This window comes from Taeniopygia guttata, chromosome 24 (assembly GCF_048771995.1).
Source record: "Taeniopygia guttata chromosome 24, bTaeGut7.mat, whole genome shotgun sequence".
Taxonomy (NCBI): Eukaryota; Metazoa; Chordata; class Aves; order Passeriformes; family Estrildidae; genus Taeniopygia; species Taeniopygia guttata.
In genome coordinates, this window is record NC_133049.1 from 588813 (window position 1) to 594915 (window position 6103).

The following is a 6103-nucleotide window of genomic DNA, read 5'->3' on the forward strand; positions in this document are numbered from 1 at the left end:
ATAAATAAAGAAAAAAAATTTGTCAGTTAATCCATCCTTCTCACCTCCCAGAGAGGTAAGTGCTGCTGGAAGGGAGGAAGCATCCCACAGTCATCCTTTTCTTTTATCAGTGATGGTGTTGGATGCCCAAACCATCTGTGTTTTTCAGATGGAAAAATTCAAATTTTCTAGAGGCAAAAGCCATGCTGCAGGTATTTCTTGTCTCTTCATTAAATTGTTTCACAAATGTCCCAGGAGCCTGATGATGTTTTGTGTCCCACAAACCCTGGAATATATCAGAACTGAGGGGTTTACATTCACCTTGCTCCAGGCATGTAGAAGGATTTACCAGAAATTTACCAGCTTTACCCAGAAAACTACTCCCAAAACTGAGGCTGAGGAATAAATGGAAGAAAAACAAGTGTTGAGATGGAGGGCCTGGGAAAAATGAAGAATTATTTAGCCTGGGAGTTGCTACAAGTTCATGAAAAAAACGTCAAGAGATTTCCAAAAATGCCAATGAGACCCAAAAAGATGCCATGGAAAAATCTTGGTCATGAATTATGAACTTGCTGTAGCTGTCACATAAGAAAGACTGAGTTTACCTAAAAACAAAACCTTTTGTTAAACGTGACTCTGAAATGGGAGCTTGTTCCCACCCAAAGCTCTGCTGAGTCATGTTAGTGTTTCTTGTCTACCAGGAAATTTGCACCTTCAAATATTTGCAGAACAAAATCACAGGGTGTGTAGCGGGGTGGATCTTACTCCAAGGAAACAAATAACCTCTCTGAGTGTATTTATTGTAGTAAAGACCCTCCCTGAGCTGGGGTTACTCAGAAGTCCAGCAGAATATTTCATTTCCAAGTGGACCTGAACAGTCATTTCCTGATAAGACACATCAAAACCTGACATCATTTTCAACTTATATCCATAATTTCCTAAAGCTCAGCCACTCTTAAATTCCTTAGACATCCTTGAAACCACATGTAAATTCTTCAGATATATGTCCAGTTCAGGCTCTCACCATCCACAGGCACTGGGCTAACAGTGGAGGTAGGAATTCTGGTCAGCACAGCACATCCAGCTAATAAACCAGTCCTGATCAGCAACTTTTCTAAATATTACTGCCTTCCCATTAAATCAGTCCTGAAAAAAAAATTCAGAATTCCTATGCTAGGATTTTTTGAGGCCTCAAAAAAGCTCTTTTGTATCCTGCCCATCTCTAATTTTCCACCTCCTGATGTCTGTTTTCTCCCTGCTTATCTCACACAGAACTGTGGCTCCTAAACATATCCACAGGAGACCTGGCAGCAAAGAACACCCTGGCAGTCTCTTCACGTCAACACGCAAAGCTGAAAATTACCAAGAAAACAGGAGTTTGCCTCTCTGGGAATCGTCTCAGTATGCTGTCTGGTTAGACAATACCTGCAGTCTCCATGGATGCAGCTTGGGATGCAGGCTGGAGCATGCCACGGGAGTGATGCTCAGAACTAACAGCTCAGAGAAATGGGGGAAATGATGGAGTGTCAGAGCCAGGAAATTAGTTCCTGCATTTTCCTGTGCTGGCAGAGGGGACGGGTGAAGGAGTCATTTGCCACGTGGCCACGTATCCAGAGAGAAGAGCTGCACAGGCTGCCTGCAATTTTAAGAGACAGGAAAATAGGAAATCAAGCTGGCACACTGGCCAGACACTGATATTTGTCTGGTCCCTTGCTGGAATATCGATGTATTTTCCAACCAAAATGATGATGCCTCATTTTCCTTCCCCTCCTCCTAAACCCACAAATCTTGCCTGTGTAATGCAGGCAAAAGGTTTTGTACTTAGATCCTCCCATTTCTAAGGGAGTCACCTCCTGGTGGCACCTCCTTAAGCCTTCCTGGTACCCAGGAAATGATCCCTCACAGCATCCTCCCATCTCAGTGTTGTTTGTCACCTGAGTGCTCACCCATCGTATGCAACCCAGATTTCCAGTGATTCTGAACTACTTTGGAGCAGGGGAAGGGGCAGAGACCTGCAGCTGCTCCACGGTACCATCACCTAAATTTATTCCTCTCCATGGACAACTTCAGTCCCCACATACAGGAAGATGTGGAGTACAAAGAGCCCTGGGGAGGTGGACAAGTGACCCGCCAGACTCTGCCCAAAATGTGACCTAATTCTTGCAAATGCCCTGTTCCCACACAAAGAGGTTGAGGAAGGAGTTTGCTAGATGGCAAAAGGAGGAGATGAATAAATCCAATATGGCACATCTGTAGCTGTGGAGAGCAAACAGCATCTATGCACAGCCAGGAGGAAAAGGGACGGCTTTGGGTGAGAATGGGGCAAGGAAAGGTGACATAAGCAAAGACAACCCCCAGAAATGTCTCTGTCACAGCCCTGTGAAAAGATCTGACACCTCAGCTAGGTAAGAACAGGCAAGAATTAAAAGCCGGGGGGCTCAGCCCTGATGTGATTCCAGCTGCATCAGTTCCAGCTGGATGTCAGAATTAAAGCATGCTTGGACATGGCAAAAGCATTAATAGGGGACAGAAAAAGAAATTTGTGTAGCCAGATTAAAGAAGAGGAAGAGAAAGAGAAGGCAGAGCATGAGAAAACAGTGACAGGCAACTGAGAGGTAGGCTCAGGGAGAGGTGGTGAAAGTTAAAGATGAAAACAACAGCACCTAAAAAGAAGCACAAAGTGGCCAAACTGTGGGAAATCTTAACAGGATAAAAAAAAAAAAAAAACTAACTCACAGTTGATGAGCAGTTTAAAAAAAAAAAAATGGGACCACAAGGAAATGCGCCCCTAAAACACCTCAGAGTGGAGAGTGGAGAGTGACCCAGCCGGGAGAGGTGCAGAGGAGCTAGGCATTCCTCAGGGCTGTGCCATCAACATTGTCCCCGGGAGCCAGGCAAAATTAAATCTTCACATCCTGGGAGGTTTGTTTTGGGGATTTCCCCCCTCCATCCAGCTGGCGTTCAGCAGTGATGGAGCAAGGGCACATCTCGGTGGCAGAGGGAGGAATATCACCTCCCCAGCCAGGCTCGACCTTGCTACCCATACCCAGATCATCTACTAAAACCAGAGGAATTTGGGCGGAGGAATTTGTTCAACACCTGAAGCTGGAAGAAATGTCTCTGAGTGACAATGAGATTACTGGGGACATAAAGCTGTGAGGAGCCAGAAGGTTCCTTGGTGGGTAATTTCATCTGAAAAGAGAGAAAATCAGTTTATCATCTTGACATGTTAACACTGAGACCTTTGCTTTTGAAATTAGAATTGGGAAGTGTCATCCATACTGATACTTAATTGTTTTTCCTCCTTGTAGTCATCATCTTTACAATCTTCCTCCCTCTTATCCTCCTCTCCAGCACTCCTGCTCCAGCTAAATTTCCCAAGTAAATATTTATAATTTCTGCTATGTTTCATTTAATTTTCAATCCTAACAGTTGAATTACCTTTAAAAAATACCATGAAAAACCATACCTAGGGTTAGGGAAGAAGAACAAGTTCAAAACCTGGCATTTCTTGATCTTTAAGCAGCAGAAACACAGCTCTGATAGGCTGCAAACCAGCATCTCACTCACTCTCTGCAGAAGCAACTTTGGATGTCAAAGCAATCCGGCCTTCCTGTAAGTTCATCCCCATAGAGGAGGATGCTCTGAGAAGCAGGTGCTGAAGATTTTGGGAGCGGTCTTCACGCCTGAGAGCTTGCACGGGAGATTTGTGTTGTGAAACGGCTGAAGAGAGGTGGGAACTGGGGTTGGAAGGGTTCCTTGTGGATGTTGGTATGTGGGACGCCGCCCCAGCCTTGGAGTCCAGCTACCACACGATGACCAGACGTGTTCCGGATGTGCAGAACGGGACCCCGGGAATATTTGGGAACACTAGGTGGTGCTGAGGGCTCACGGAAAGGATCCCGTTCTGTCACAGAGGGATGCTCCGGGTCCGAGGGGGAAGGCCTGAGCGGGGCAGGGGGAGGGGGCAGGCGCTGCAGCCCCGTTTTGGGCTTGGCTGGGAGCCCAGCTCCAGGTGTGAGAAGCTCCTTGTGTCACTTTTTCACATTCCTCCCTCTCCGGAGGCACTTGGCCAGCAGCTAGACTACTGCACTGGTTTCAGCTCTGTTCCAGTTCCTTCTTCCACTTTCCCGGGGTTATACCCGACGTCACATCCCTGGTTTGCCATTGGAAAACTGAGGCAAAAGGAGAGGCATTATCCAAGGCGATTCCAAATCCACCTGGCAGCATCTCTTTTCCAGAAAGGAGGCAGAATTGCCTTTTGGGGAGCCCTAAAACAAACGTAAAGGGTTCAAACCATCCTTTAAAAATAAGGATTGTGACAAAATCCCAGTTTTCAGCACGGATCTCTGCTGCTGCAGATTTTACGTGCATGAGTTTTCAAGCACCTGATGAGAAACAAGGGGAGTGTTAATTAGGGTGAAACCCACTTAGGGCTGCCGCCTTCTCCCCCTTCACCTCCATTCCTCCTCCGCGGGTTCCGGTTACGCCGCGGGTCCATAAACAGCGTCTGAAATAATTGTGCAGTTGTCACCGCCGGGCAGGGGAGGGGGGACTATTTTAAAACGCCCGGCTTAGCCCAAAAGGCCGAGGGGATTGTGGCACAGCCCAGCTGTCCCCGCCGAGCGCGGGCGGGGACTTCAAAGTGCCAGGCGGGATGTGTCAGCGCCAGCCTGTCCTGGCCACCGGCCGGGGAAGGGAGCCCGGCTGGTCAGGGACCGCCTAATGGTGTTTTGACATGTTTCAAGAGCAATTGCTGGGATTCGGCAGATGTGGGGGCAGCTGGAAGAGACCTGGGGGTGATGGAGGGAGAAGGGGTGGGAGGTGGGGGAGGCAAGAGGGGGGTTGGTAGGGGGATGCAGACCTAGTGAGGTTGTAAATTTCTTTTGGCTTCAGAAACTGGGGTGGGGAGGAAGCAAAGCAGGGAGTGCTGCAATGCCTATGCTCCGGTGCTGCAAGTCCCAAATGGGGGAAACAGAGGCTTCAACCTGAAAGAGAGAATGTTAGATTGGCTGTTAGGAAGAAACTCTTCTCTGTGAGGGTGGTGAGGCCCTGGCACTACTTGCCCAGAGGAGCTGTGGCTACTCCATCCCCAGAAGTATCCAAGGCCAGGTTGGACAGGGCTTGGAGCACCCTGGGATAGTGATGGAAGGATGCAGGTGTCCCTGCTGGTGGAAGGTGTCCCTGCCCAGGGGAGGTAGCTGGAACATGATCTCTACGGTCCCTTCCAACCCAAATCATTCATTTTACGATTCTATTCTAGAACCCAAAGGGAAGTACATCTCATCAAAACATTTCTCTTTGTCCTGTACCACTTTTGACAGTGACACAGGTGACACCTTTGCTCACTGGGGCAAAGCTCAGAGTCTGAAGAAGAGAGGAACACTAACAACTCACAATCCCACGGGATAACCAAGCTTTGGCCATGCCATGGCCATCCAGGCAGAGCTTCCCCATAGCTCCAGGAGAAGAGATAAAACTTTGATGTTGCTTCTAATGTAAGAGCTGATGATTAGAGCATTATCAGGGCCCAACCTGCCATTCCCTCTGGTTAGCGAGGGGCTGGATGGCTGAGAAGACAAAGATTCTCTTGTCATCTTGGCCTCTTCTTGTTCTGCTGCTCTACCTTCATGTGAGCTGCACTGTCCTCACAGCGTCAGCATGGTCACTGAGAGCTCCATCACAGAACCAGAGAATGGTTTGGTTTGGAAGAGGCCTTAACAATCATCTAATTTCCCTCCCCTGCCCTGGACAAAGACAACTTCCACTAGACCAGATTGCTCAAGGCTGTATCCAAATTTGGCCACTTCCAGAGAGGGGGCATTAGCCTGCTGAAAAGGGAATGATCAGCTAGGGCAACTCTTCCAGATCTATCACCCAGCTCCCTATTTTCCATGACTTCTCTGCAAGTCACTAAAGCCCATTGCCTGAATGCTTCCCACATTCAGCTTTCCAGAGATCATCAACAGCATATCCATCCCAGTGACCTTCCTATTTACTGTATGGCACCACTGCCTTGGACGTCGTGGTGAATTTACCCTCCAAGTCAGCCACCCCAGGAGCTGAACAGCCTAATGTAGAACAGCTCTTCTTGTCCATGTGCTTCTCGTGTCTCCAAATACTC